This window comes from Penaeus chinensis, chromosome 4, assembly GCF_019202785.1.
Source record: "Penaeus chinensis breed Huanghai No. 1 chromosome 4, ASM1920278v2, whole genome shotgun sequence".
Classification (NCBI taxonomy): Eukaryota; Metazoa; Arthropoda; class Malacostraca; order Decapoda; family Penaeidae; genus Penaeus; species Penaeus chinensis.
In genome coordinates this window covers 5,941,131-5,956,130 of record NC_061822.1, presented here as the reverse complement: position 1 = coordinate 5,956,130, position 15,000 = coordinate 5,941,131, and the positions used below count along the sequence as shown (strand labels likewise).

The window sequence follows — 15,000 nt, the reverse complement described above, 5'->3', positions numbered from 1 at the left end:
GCAGATCGACCGCAAGGGAATCCAAGACCGTAAGGGAAGATGACATTCACATACAGAGAAAGAGAGAGAGAGAGAGAGAGAGAGAGAGAGAGAGAGAGAGAGAGAGAGGGAGAGGGAGAGAGAGAGAGAGAGAGAGAGAGAGAGAGAGAGAGAGAGAGAGAGAGAGAGAGAGAGAGAGAGAGAGAGACAGAGAGGAGGAAAGGAGGAGTGAAAACCACAATAAAAGACAAAATAAAGATGGGAAAGATTAGCGGAAAGGTAAAGCAAATCCGACCGACAAGGGAGCCTAGTCGCCATGGCAACGGATCATGCCATCTCGATCATACGACGGACTAGAAACGGCGCTGAATGGAATTAAAAAAAAAAATCCTAGCCCCAGCGCCAAAGCGAGACCAGGCAATATGTAGGGGATTAGAAGGCAAGGAGTAAGGCAGCCACGAAGGGGGAAAAATACTCACCTCTGCAGGAAAGAACGAGAGTAAGGAGGAGGAGGAGGAGGAGGTAGAATTTCGTGTTCTGGAGCTGGTTCCCGTCGGCGTCACTACATCCTTGCGGTCGGGCACATCGTCTCGGCTGTGGCGGCAACTGGATAGGGTCCACCGACGACCCCTGGAGGTGGAGGGGCGTGGAGGGGGTGGATTTGGCAAAAGGGGTAGTTATCGCGATAAAGTGGCTACAATAATACCTCTTTCCCTTTCAAGCTCCAACTCTCAAATACTTTAGACGTGGATTTCGATACGGAGGAGGGACACAGGAAAGGCGAGGCGTGTCATCACGAGGCTAAAGATTACGCAAAATCGACTCCCTCTTCATTTGGGTCTGTTCACGATTCACTTATATTATCAAGGACTATAAACACAAGCACACACGAAGGACGAATCAGATAACACCAATAAAAGGACCTGGCGCATCAAGAGAGCCCCACACGTCACCGTAGCTCGCGTGCCCTCGGGAATTCTCTTCCCTTCCGCGGACGCACAGATCACGCATGTGCAGACGACGACCTGTCCAACACAAGGGCACTTCCTGCAACTGCAGGCGCTTGCTCCCACACCTCCGCCGCACTGGACTATAAGGACTCTAGACGTAGGACTGTGGATAAAGGTGATCCTCGAAGACGGCGAAGGAGGACAAGGCGAACGAGGACACTACGAACTCTGCGTGAGTCGAAGGAGGACTGAGGTCTCACAAGACACGACCAGATGGAGGGGATTAGAAGAGCAGTGAGAGGCTTGTCATATGTACAGTCACGCGTGAGCCCGTTACACGATAGATCGATGTGTGCTGCTCCCACTTTTCGAATAAACAGCCAAAAAACATCATGTATGGTGCGGTGAACCTATAGATATTTTGCGTTTACTACGCTGAAGACCTAGACAACAGAAGGGAAACGGACATGCACATTGATAGACAGACAGATAAAAGAAACATACAATAAAGGGAAATGAGAAAGAAAAAAATTATTACATTTTCCTAAAACAGAAAACATCCCGTTGAGATATTCAAACACAAATCTCTTACTGATTAGCTGTGATATCATTAAGGTCTTTATAAAGTCAAATGAAGGATAAAGTCTAAAAGTATTCCACACTCTGGCACTGATCATGATGCATGGCACTTTTAGGCACACCATTTGCTCTCGGACGCCGCATTAATGAGATAATGAGGAATCTCATGTTCATTTCCTCTTCCTCCGGCTGGGACAATGAGTCAATTGCGTCAATTGACATGAGGAAAGCCACATCTGCCTTTGCCAGGGAAGTGTGGTGATGGTGATGATGATGATAATAATGATGATGATGGTGATGATGATGGTGATGATGATGATATTGATGTTGATGGTGATGGTGGTGGTGATGATGATGATATTGATGGTGGTGGTGGTGGTGATGATGGTGATGATGATGAGGAGGATGATGATGATGATGATAATGATGATGATGATGATAGTGATGGTGATTATAGTGATGATGATGTTGATAATAATGATGACAACGATGACAATAATGATGACAATGATGATGAATGTCACAATAACGTAAAGAGGTAACTTTTTCATTCATTCAACTTAGTTACCAAGTCAGTCATACATTTACTGATTACACGCGGATAGACCTGGACATAAAAAATAATGGTAATAAACACACGAAGAAAAAAAAAAGCAATAAAGCGACAAGAGGGAAAAACACGACCCGTACACAAAAAAAAAAAAAAAAAAAAAAAAAAAAAAAAAAACATTGAGACTAAAAAAAAAAATAATAATAATAATAATAAAAAAAAAAAAAAAAACATTGAGACCTTTAAAAGACGAACGAGAAACGACTTGCAAGAAGGTCGTGGTCAATTGCAAGATGAGATCGCGAAAGACAAGCGTAAGGACGTGCAGAGGTTAGGTAGTTAGGGGGGGAGGGGGGTATGGGCAGGGGGAGAGAGATGACATGGGGGGGATAGGGAGAGGCGACGTGGGGGGGGGGGAGAGGGGTGCTATGGGAGGGCGGAGGGGGGAAGATATGGGCAGGGGGAGAGAGGGACATGGGTGGGGGGGGGAGAGGGAGAGGCGACGTGGGTGGGGGGAGGGGTGATATGGGGCGGAAGGGGTATATGGGCAGGGGGAGAGAGGGGACATGGGGGGGATAGGGAGAGGCGACGTGGGTGGGGGAGGGAGGGAGAGGGGTGCTATGGGCGGGGTGTAGAGAAAATGGAGAGAGGGAAAGAGAAGTGAAGGAGGAGGAGTGGGAAGAGGAAGAAAAATAGAAGAAAATGACAGGAGGAAAAAGGGAACGAAAGAAGGGAGGAAGGACGGCTAAAAATCGAGAAACGAGTGAAGAGGTTAACAGGAAAAAGGGAATACAAAAAAGAGAGAAAAAGAGAAGAAAAAACACGAAAGGGGCGAAGAAAAACAGAGAAAAAAGGAGGGAAAGAGGAACGAAAAGGAAGACAAAAAGGAGAGAAAGGAAGGAGGGAAAGAAGAAAGAAAAGAGAGACAAAGAAGGAGAGAAAGAAGAACGAAAAGAAAAATAAAAAAATAGAAAGAAAAGAGAGAAAGAAAGACCGAAAAGGGAGACTAAAAAAAAATAGAGAGAAAGAAAGACCGAAAAGGGAGACAAAAAAAGAGAGAGAGAGAGAGAGAAGAACGAAAAGAGAGTAAAAAAAAAAGAGAAAGAAAAACCGAAATGAAAAAAAAAAGGGTAGAGAAAGAACAACGAGAGAAAAAAGAGAGAAAGAAAAAAGAGAAAGAGAGAAAAAAAAAACACCGAAAAGGAGAAAAACACAGCCAGAGACCATGCCCGCGCACCTCTCCGCCCGAAGCTACGTGCCTGCGCTGCGTCACATCAGCTCAGGCTTCTAAAATACGACCGTCGAGAGCAGCCTTAGCCGCAGGGAGAGGACTTCTAAGATGCCCGGACGCGCGTATATAACCGGGTAAGTCTCGCCCTTGATTATTTTGGTGAAGATGCTTCGTCGCCTGCAAGAGGAGGATGCGATCTGGCGGCTATGCTTTTCGCTTGATATGAGGCTTGGTATCTGTTGTGTGGTATTTAAATGGTACGTAATGTGATTCATGGTTTATTACTGATATCTGTTATGATATATGTTATTTAGATGGTATGTGTTATGGTATCTGCTATATAACTGATATATGCTGTGATATTATGTTCTGTAGTTAATATATATGTTATACGACTGATATATGTGATACATATTATGAAACTGATGTAATATATAATATATGTTACATAACTGATGCATTTATGTGATATATACCGTATTACCGATGCATCACGTGACAAATGCGATATACATGATATAACATATATCGCATGTATAATGTATGCATGATAACTGTCCTTTGTAAGTTTAAATGTATCGGTTTTACTCAATGAACAGCTCTGAATTCTGCAAAACTTCTCCGTTAAAGTCGTAGGAATGGGAAGAGCATTTGTAGGGGATTGCACGAGTATTAGAAGCTGCAGTGGTTGTTGCAGTAGTGATATGACAGTGCTGATAATGGTACTACGATGCAGTATATTCCTCATGTTACCACTAATAATAATAATCACCATCATCATCATAATATTATTACTCCTACTAATATTTCTACTACTACGACAACCAGCACTATCACTCTACTACTACTACTACTACTACTACTACTACTACTACTACTACTACAACTACTACTACTATACATTATCATTACCATCGTTATTATTATTATCATTATTATTATCATTATAATAATGATAATAATAATAGCAACAACAACACCAACAACAAGTAAGAAGTAGAAGAAGAAAAAAAAAATTATCATTATCATTATCTTCATTATCTTTATTATTATCGTTATCGATATTATCAGCAATAATAGTATTAGTATTCGTATTATTACTATTCGTATTCGTATTAGCATCATTGTTATTGTTATTATCACTATGTTTATCAATATTGTTAGTATCAATATTATTATGATTATTATCTTTATGATTAATATCAAGTCAGAAAGCAATATGACCACAGTAATGTAACAGTAATAACAATAAAATTATTATAATAATAACATGAACAAAGCGAACCTCGGCAACGTCAGAGAGCAACAACAACAACAACAACAACAACAACAACAACAACAACAATGACAGTAATAACAGCAAAATAATTATAATAATAACACGAATAAGAAGAATAACCTCAGGCAAACAAAAGGGGGAGCCGGTCAAATGCGGTCCAATGTAGGTCAGAAAACCCTTGACAAAGCCATCCGTACCCGTGGCGCTTCCGGCAAAGGCCAAGGCGGATTCCCTTACACGAACGCTGGGGATATCTGCCGGGAGTTTTTCTAAGGGTGAATCCGCATTCGCCTATTATTTCGTAATTTCGTATTTTCTTGTCTATGGAGAGAGGTAGGGAGGATGCCCTACTATATCTCGTTTATTTCTTATCTGTGTCGGTAATATTTCAGCTTCTTGCTAAGGGCATGGACTCCCCCCACCCCGACTTTGCCGAAGCCCCGCCGTGGGCACTGAGCCTGATAGAGTTCAACATAATGAACCTGTCAATGAAAAAGAGCCTATACCCCATGCCTAGCCTAAAGGCAGAAGCCCACAGGGTCATTGCAGCCATCACTCCTCCGGGTAGTAGAACATACTACACGGATGGATCGGTCGATCCCTTGAGCCACACTGCAGGCGCCGGCTTTGCAGCTAGGGATGCCACGCGATCCATGAGGGTAACAGACAACGCCTCCTCGCTACAGGCAGAGGCAGTTGCAATCATGGGAGCCCTAGGCCATGCGTCCCTAAGGGAAGGACACGTGGTCATACACACAGACTCCAGGGCAACCATTGACTGTCTTCAGCACAGCTCACCCACAGACAACATCTACCTACTGACCACGATTCTCACAATGGCACAGAGAATTCTTGCTCAGGGTAGAAGAATTATCATCAATTGGGTCCCAAGCCACATCGGCATCAGAGGGAACGAGCTTGCTGACAGACTAGCTGCCGCTGGCAGGGGTATGCCCCCAAATCCCATGACGATAAAACCGAGCCGAAAATTACTTATGGAGAAGTGTGCCTTGGTCGGTCGTACCTTCCTACGGCAGCTCCACAGAGAGGAAACGAGAACCTCCCCCTCGGCCAGCTGGTACTCAGACGCCACAGGCTCTGAACCACTGGCACTCTCTGAAGTAAGCAACAGAGGTACCGAAGTCATTCTTCACAGAATGCGCCTAGGTTACCACTGTGCATGGCAGATTATCCCAACAATCGAACGCGATGAATGGTGCTGCAAGCACTGCGGCGAGCCGAACGCCACACTAGTCCACTACCTAGAAAATTGTAACCATACACAATTCCTGAGACATGGACCGCCCACAACAGCCGCCGTGCTGGTAAAGAGGCTATGCGAAATGCTTACACCATGGCGGCAGGAGCGCTTGCTGGCAATCCCGCCGCCACGGTAAGCACCGAGTGTCAGACAACTCAATGAGACAGCCGTAAAAAAAGCTGACACAGGCCGGGCCATATCTAGAAGGCCCGGGCGAAGCTAGAACTTCGCAAACCAAACCCCCCCCCCCCCGGTAATATTTCCGCTTTTATTTGCTGGTAAAAAAAAAAAAAAAAATTGTGTTCGGGTCAAAATGGGAGGATTTCAAATATCGCGTTGGAGTTACGAGTTAAAGTGTCTTTATGGAACAGGATTACAACATTAACATAAACCTGTAAATATAAAGAAAACAAACTGACAACGGTTATCTAAATTAAAAAAAAATAATGAGGTTTCGTTCCTCTGTCAAAGTTCTGTATGCATGAAATCTTACATATATATATCTATATATATGTGTGTGTGTGTGTGTGTGTGTGTGTGTGTCTGTGTGTGTGTGTGTGTGTGTGTGTGTGTGTGTGTGTGTGTGTGTGTGTGTGTGTAGAGATATATAGAAAGATAGATAGATAGATAGATAGATAGATAGATATAGATATAGATATAGATATGACATAAGTATGTTATATCAATAACTCTTATAACAGTTGATATCCAACACCTATTCATGCACGAGTACTTCAATAACGTAAGACGATGAAAGTAATATGATGTCTTTTTACATTAGATTACGAGGCGATGTTTTTTTCCCCTATCGCTATAGCACGGGATTGGTGATTTAAATGGGCCTTATATCATGATCGCGTGTTTATTAAAAGGGGGAGGAGCAGACACACGAAAACTTCACTTCCGGAATGGGATTTTTTTGCGTTTCCCTCAAGTCGATTAGATAACTGGAAACCATACGTTATATATACATCTGTTTTATGATCTTAAGCCGTGTAAACTGATAAAAAAAAAATGATAACAATACATAAGAATAAAAAGAATAATACAAAAAAAACATAGTGTGAATATATATAACTTCCTGTGGACGTTAGCTAACACACAGACGTTTGATACTTTACCTGAGCATTTGTAATTAAGTCATACACTGAAAGGTGACTTACCTGGTCCGAAATGGGGGGAGGGGAGGGAGGGAAGGGGGTGGAAGAGATGGGGTGGCAGTTCTCCCCCAACCAACACAGCGGCACCCGGCTCTCTCTCAGGCTCTACGGAGGCCCTTTGGAATGGGAATGAGAGGCAGGAATTAGTCAGAAGGCTCCTCGGTAGACTCCCGGAGAGAGAGAGTGCCGTTGTCCCCCCCCTTAGATGATCCACACTGAGGCCAAAAACAGATAGTACTGTGAGAGGAAAACTCCGTAACCTCCCCTCCCATCTCCCCCCCTACTCCCTTTCCCCCCCCTTCCCCCCACCCTCTAATGCGGGTTATCAATAAAGCATCAAGGCTCCCTCCCCTCCCCCATCTCCCTCTCCCTCCCTCCCTCCCTCCCTCCCTCCCTCCCTCCCTCCCTCCTCTCACCTTCCGCCTTTCTTTATATAGGAAGAGTATTTGCATAAACGAACATTCAGGAAGTACTGTCAGATGGGGGTTTTGCGTACTTCCTTCTTCCTCACTCCTCCTCCTATTCGTCACCTCTCCTATTACTCACCTCCTCTTATTCCTCACCCCAATCCTATGCCCAACACCTTTCGCTTCCTCACACGCTTCCTATCCCTCACTCACCCCTGTTCCTCACCCCTCTTCCTATCTGTCACCTCTCCTAATATTCACCTCCTCCTTACACATTCCTGTTCCTCACTCCCTTCTATTCCTTATCCCTTCCTATTCCTCATCCTTTCCTATCCTTCACTCACTCCTATTCCTCACGCCCCCCCCCCTATCCCTCACATCCTCCTATTCCTCACTCCCTTATATTCCTCAACCCTTCCTATCCCTCTTCCCTTCCTATCCTTCACACCCTCCTATCCCTCATCTCTTCCTATCCTTCACCTATTTCTATTCCTCTTCCCTTCCTATTCCTCACTCCCTCCTATCCCTCATGCCCATCCTATGCCTATCCTTCCCTACCCCACGCACCACTCCCACCCCCCTAACCCCACCCCTCCTCTCTCCCTATCCTGAGTCAATGATAAATACAGAAATACAAAAATAAAAAATAAATGCATTGACCTGTAATATAATACGGAGGTTAGACCGAGTGCATGAGACAACATCTTTATTTTTTTTTTCTTCTTTTTTTTTTTTTTTTTGGTCAAAGAGAATTCGTGCAGTATTGAATTGCGTATTTCGTTTTCTTTTTCTTTTTCTTCTACTTCTTCCTTTTTTTTTTTTTTTTTTTTTTTACTTTTCTCCCTGAATGAAATCTCTCGGTTTTGTAAGTCATTTTTTATACTTATTTTTTTAAAAGAATATTCTTGCGTTTTTTTTTTTTTTTTTTTTTTGTCTTGTTACTAATAATAGTTTTATCACTATTATTGTTGTTGCTCGTATTATTTTATTATTATTATTACTTTTACCATGTCATTATTACCAATATTATTAACATTCTTGCTCTCATTGTTATCAATGTTCTTATCATTATCTTAATCATTATTACAATCATTATTATTGTTACCATCATCATCCTCATCATTATCATCATTATTACTATTATTGTTATCATTGTTACGACTATCAATATGATTATTATCATAATCATCATCATCATTATTATTATATCTTTCTCGTTCCTTTTTCATTTATATATTTTCTTCTGCATAAATTATTATCTTCTCCTTCTCCCTCTCTTTTTTCGTTTCCATTATTTCTTCGTTATTTCTTTTTCTTGCTATCATCCGTTTTCTTGTTCGCATCTTCCCTTTTTTCCCACCTTCCTCTCTTCTCCCTTTCATTTTCCTCCTTCCTTCCCCTTTTCATTCTCCTTCTTCACCTTCCTTTCACTTTGTTTTCTCTCTTAACTTCTCTCATTATCATTATCATTATTAGTCATCTTGTCTTCTTCTCCTCCCCTTCCCTTCTCTCTCTTCTCTTTTTTTTTTCTTTTTTTTTTCTACTCTTACCTCTTTCTCCCTTTCCCTCCTCCTTTTCTTCTTCCCCTCGCCTCTTCCACCCTCTCCCCCTCCTTCTGTATCTCCCTCTCTCCCTCCATTCTCTGCCTCCCCCTTTTTCTTTCGAGTATTTCTCCATCGCCTTCTTCTTCTTCTTCTGCGTAAATGGAATAAAAGAGACTACGAATGGCGCCCATCAAAGGTCGACTGAGTCCTCCCACTTATGCCAATTATATAACCAGCACGCACGTTTAATTTGACATCGCGCATGCCATACTCCAGCGCTCACACTTAAATGCTCCCAGACAGCTTGGAAGTTCAGGGAGAGTTGTTATAAATGTTTACGGGGTTCGTTGGGAAGTCTAGGGAGAGTTGTTATAAATGTTTACAAAGTTCAGTTGATAGTTCAGGGAGAGTTGTTATAAATGTTATGGGGTTTGTTTGGAAGTCTAGGGAGAGTTGTTATAAATGTTTACAAAGTTCAGTTGATAGTTCAGGGAGAGATGTCATTTATGCTTACAGAACTTTTTTGGAAGTTCAGGGAGGCCTGTTATAATTACTTACAAAGTTTATTTAAAAGTTCAGGGAGAGTTGTTATAACTATTTACAGAGTTTATTCAAAGTTGAGGGATTCTTGTTATAATTATTAAAATATAAGTTTAAGTCAAGTCAAAATTGTTATATATGACCATAAAGTTCTTGTTTACAGAGTTTATTTGAATGTTTCCTTAAGTTATTGATACTATTCATTGTCTTTATCTGGATGCTAAAGTTATAAAGTGTTCATAAACTTCATTCGGAAAAGTTCACTAAACACCCAAACATTGTTCAATTGTCATTTTTAATCTCGTGTGTTCAGCGATGGTCAGTGAGATATATTTAGCAATCTTTATTCACACATTTACATCTTACAAAACCAAACATTTACTTAACAGAAACACAGAAGAAAACAATATAAAAAAAAGACAGACATCCAAAGCCACATCCAGACTCCTAAACGTAATCTTGGGGTAAAATAACCGACATTTGTCTCACTTGCATCTGGATCGTGATCTATCAAGTGACAGTCAGGATTTTTTGACGTCACAGCCACCGACCGGCCTGCTCGCGCGCCTTAGGAAAGTTTTTCTTCCTACAGTAAACCGATTGCCTCTGTTTATCTATTTGCTTATTTACATATTTCTCTCTCTTTTTCTCTATCAATTCACCTCTCTATTTATTCATCGATTTGTCTATCCATCTATTGTTCTTTCTATCTAGCTATCTCTATCTATCTACCTTTCTTTCTTTCTTTCTTTCCATATAGCTATCTCTGTCTATCTATCTGCCTATTTATCTGTCTATTTGTCTATCTATCTATCTATCTATCTGCTTATATATCCCTTTATCTAATTACTCGTCCTTATCTAGCCTCTTAGTTATGTCTGTCAATATCTATCGTTATGTATCCCTAGCTCGATGTCGCCCTGCCTGTCTATCAAGTATATTTCTGTCTATATATCTATCATTCCCTCTATTTATCTCTCTCTCTTTCTCTCTCTACCTATCTATCTATCGATCAGTATTTATCTACCTATTTATCTAACTATCTATCTATCGATCAGGATTTATCTACCTATTTATCTAATTATCTATCTATCAATCAGTATTTATCTACCTATCTATCTATATATCTACCCATCTATCTATCTACCCACCTATCTATCTACCCATATATCTATTAGTTTGTCTGTTAATCTATCTATCTAATCGTCCCTCTCCTTGTCAATCTGCCCCATCTATCCATCCTCGCTAACAGTTAGAAATACCGTTTTTTTTTTTAAAGAGGAGAGTGAAGAGGTGGAGGGCGGAAGCGGAGGGAGGAGGGGGGTGTATGGAGGGGGGGGGGCGTGGTACATAGTAAGATGACGAAGTGGAAATGTGTGTGATGAATGGTTGCAGGAAGAGAAGAAATGACTGTGGTGAAGTGTATGATATAGCAGTATGTTATGACTGGAGGTGATACATCTACTCTGTGTGTGTGTGTGTGTGTGTGTGTGTGTGTGTGTGTGTGCGTGTGTGTGTGTGTGCGTGTGTGTGTGTGTGTGTGTGTGTGTGTGTGTGTGTGTGTGCGTGTGTGTGTGTGTGTGTGTGTGTGTGTGTGTGTGTGTGTGTGTGCGTGTGTGTGTGTGTGTGTGTGTGTGTGTGTGTGTGTGTGTGTGCGTGTGTGTGTGTGTGTGTGTGTGTGTGTGTGTGTGTGTGTGTGTGTGTGTGTGTGTGTGTGTGTGTGTGCGTGTGTGTGTGTGTGTGTGTGTGTGTGTGTGTGTGTGTGTGTGTGTGTGTTTTCCAAAGAAAACTCATGAAGTGGTAGATATAAAACGAAAGTAAATTTATACAATACAAGGTGTCGCATGATTTTTCAGTACAGCGTCTAAGCAATTCCGACACACACGCACACACACACACACACACACACACACACACACACACACACACACACACACACACACACATCCCTCCCTATTCACTAACCCAGTGACGCAATATCCTTCACCAGACGATATCCAGTCATTATAAATAGACACCGAAGCTCCTGTTTCCTAGAACACAATCTGTTGCACATGAAGATACTGTTCACCGGTCACTGTACCCTGATAGTGAACAGTGACGCAGCTTACTAAGGATTAATTAGGAATTTTCTCCGACGTGAACTGCGATCGTGTTCGTCTGCGCTAATTGGTCTGAAAATTGAGTGTATAATTAAGGATTTTACAGGTTTGTGATGGATATGGCGTGTTCAATTATAATTGGCCCTCCTGAGGAGTGAGGATTTTTAACATGTAACATTTAATTTCTAATGATTATTATTATTATTATCATCATTATTATTATTATTATTATTATCATTATTATTATTATTATTACAATTATTATCATTATCATTATTATCTTTTTTATCATTATTATTATTACTACTACTACTACTACTATTCGTATCATTGTTATTATTACTATTATTATTATTATTATTATCACTATTATCATTATTATTGTTCTTGTTATGGCTTTATCGTTATTATTGTTGCTTATGTTATTGTTGTTATCATTTTCATTATCATGATAACAACCATCATTATTATTATCAATGCTATTATTATTACTATTTTCACTATCCTTACTATTATCATTGTTATTATTATCATTGCCATTATTACTACTATTACTTTACACCATTATCATTATCAACATCATTATTATCATCATTATTGTTATTATTGTTATCATAGCATTACTATCATTATCATTACCATCATCATCATTGCTATCACCATTACTATCACCATTCTCATTATCATCATCATTATTATCATCATTGGCATTCTTATTATTACTATCATCACTCTTGTCATGCCTTTTTTTCGTATTATTATCATCATCGTCACCTCTTTATTGTTATCATCGTTATTATCAATTATATCACTTTTTTCTTACAAAGGGAATATCGGTATTGCTTTTCGCAGACTTGCATTGTGATAAAAATAATTGTACTGCTTTCACTTTGAATGCTTTGATCTGTATGCAATTGCACAAGAATCAAGGCAAGTCACGGCCTCAGAAACACGTGACTGTCTCATCTCGTGAAAGATCAACATAATCACTAGACAGACAGACAAACAGACAGACTAACGCACATACAGACAGACTAAGAGAATGATAGGCAGACAGACAGACAAACAAACAGGCAGACTAACGCATATACAGACAGACTAAGAGAATGACAGGCAGACAGACAGACAAACAAACAGGCAGACTAACGCATATACAGACAGACTAAGAGAATGACAGGCAGACAGACAGACAAACCAACAGGTAGACTAACGCATACACAGACAAACAGACTAAGAGAATGACAGACAGACAAACTAAAAGCCAGCCATCCAGACCGGGAAGACAAAAATAGATTTTTACTCTCATCCATTAGACGAAAGGAAAAAAAAAAAAGTGAAAACAAAGATACGGAAAATGCATAAGAAAACACGACATCATACAAACGAACAAACACGTGACATGGCGGGATAGGTGGTAGGGGGGGGTGGGGGGGGGGTAGGAGGGATACGTACTTATACTTAATACGACTCTAATTTTCATTCTTAATTCTTCTGTCTCGTATTTCATACTGTTAAGTGTGATAATCAGGTGGTTTATTACCGGGTTTTTTTCTCTTCCTTTCTGTTTTGTTAAACTTATTAAGACAACGTTTAAGTAAATATATATTTTTTTAAGGCAAAGTGGTTGTGGGAAAACATACTGGATTATAAAACGAAAAAAAAAAACTCCTATCTTCGTGGTCGAAAAACTCAAACAGGATCATATTAAATACATCGCAAATCCATCAACATGCTAAACAATAGGTAAATCAAAGGGCATACTTGAACAGGTGAGAAAATGAGGTGAAAGAGAAGCTAAGGAGACTAAAAACGCCTTGAGTGGTTGTATGGTGAACCGGGTTGCAGTTACGACACCGGGAGCTTGTCCAGTTGTGACATCATGCGAGGAAGAGAGAGAGAGAGAGAGAGAGAGAGAGAGAGAGAGAGAGAGAGAGAGAGAGAGAGAGAGAGAGAGAGAGAGAGAGAGAGAGAGAGAGAGAGAGAGAGGGGGGGGGGGGGGGGGGGGGGGGAGAGAGAGGGGAGGGAGGGAGGGAGAAAGAGAGAGAGAGGGGGGAAATTAGAGAGATAGGGAGAAGGAGGAAGAGGAGTAAGGGAGAGAAAGAGAAAGAGGGAGGAAGAGGAGTAAGGGAGAGAAAGAGAGAGAAGGAGGGAAGGAGAGAATAAAGAGAGAGAGAGAGAGATAGAGAGAGAGAGAGAGAGAGAGAGAGAGAGAGAGAGAGAGAGAGAGAGAGAGAGAGAGAGAGAGAGAGAGAGAGAGAGAGAGAGAGGAGAGTAGGAGAGAGAGGGAAGACGGAGATAAAGAAGAAGGAAAAGAAAAAGAAGAAGAAAAGAGAAAAAGAGAGGGGTGGAAACAAGTCGAGGTCAAACAGCTCCTTCGGGTCTTGCCGAGTGACCCAGCTTCAGGCACGACTAACAGCTGTTTGACAGTATTGTTTATAATGTTACTGATAAAGGAAATATGCGGTTGTGTGTGTGTGAGAGAGAGGGAGAAAGAGAGAGAGAGAGAGAGAGAGAGAGGAAGAGAGAGAGAGAGAGAGAGAGAGAGAGAGAGAGAGAGAGAGAGAGAGAGAGAGAGAGAGAGAGAGAGAGAGAGAGAGAGAGAGAGAGAGAGGAAGAGAGAGAGAGAGAGAGAGAGAGAGAGAGAGAGAGAGAGAGAGAGAGAGAGAGAGAGAGAGAGAGAAAATTAGTAAGTGTGGCTGTGCGTGTGAGTGTGAATGGTAGCAGCATTGTCGCAGAATGGTAGTCGTAGAACTGCAGTAGAATGGTCGTAGAATGGTAGTAGAGCGGCGGTAGAGCGGTCGTCATAGTAATCTACTTGACCCGCTATTCAGATCGTTGAGTAAGTTAGTCGTTCGGTTAATCTGGGTTGACCGCGCAAAAAAAAAAAAAAACTGTGACAAAAGAGCATCTACGGTCGACGTCCTGGGCTGGTTTCTCTCTCCCTCTTCGCTCCCCTTCTCTCCCTCTCTCTCTTTATTGCAGTCCGTATCTTCTTTCTTTCTTGTCTCTCTTATCACTTATCCGTGTTTTTTTCTATTAATGTTTCCCATTCTGTGTATGTGTGTGTGTGTGTGTGTGTGTGTGTTGTGTGTGTGTGTGTGTGTGTGTGTGTGTGTGTGTGTGTGTGTGTGTGTGTGTCTGCATATCCATTGTACGTGTATGGTTCAGTGTATAGGAGCATTTTACACATACACGTCTATGTCCGTACGTACACAAACAAGTCTCTCCCCTCAACAAAGGCACAATGAATATGTGTGAAAGTTCATTAACATTAATTCTATAATTAGAACCCAGCGAGGATCCGCTCTCACACGGAGCCACTGTTTTTCTGTTGCATGTTACGCCAGAACGAGTGGCCTGGTCTACGCAGCGATGGGGGGGGGGGGGGGAGGAAAGGGAAAGAGAGAGAGAAGGGGAA

The 15,000-nt window shown here is 41.4% G+C and overlaps 1 protein-coding gene across 9 annotated transcripts in view; it reads right to left on the bottom strand.

Annotated features, from left to right (window-relative positions):
• LOC125047752 (innexin inx2-like) overlaps positions 1-15,000 on the bottom strand; it is a 96,698-nt gene that overhangs the window by 60,542 nt on the left and 21,156 nt on the right. Inside the window, exon 3 of one of the 9 annotated variants that reach the window (XM_047646184.1) lies at positions 6,993-7,105. The exons of the other annotated variants lie outside the window; for them this stretch is intronic. The gene's annotated coding sequence lies outside the window, so the exon portion shown is untranslated. The remainder of the gene's footprint in view (positions 1-6,992; positions 7,106-15,000) is intronic. 9 annotated transcript variants of the gene reach the window in all.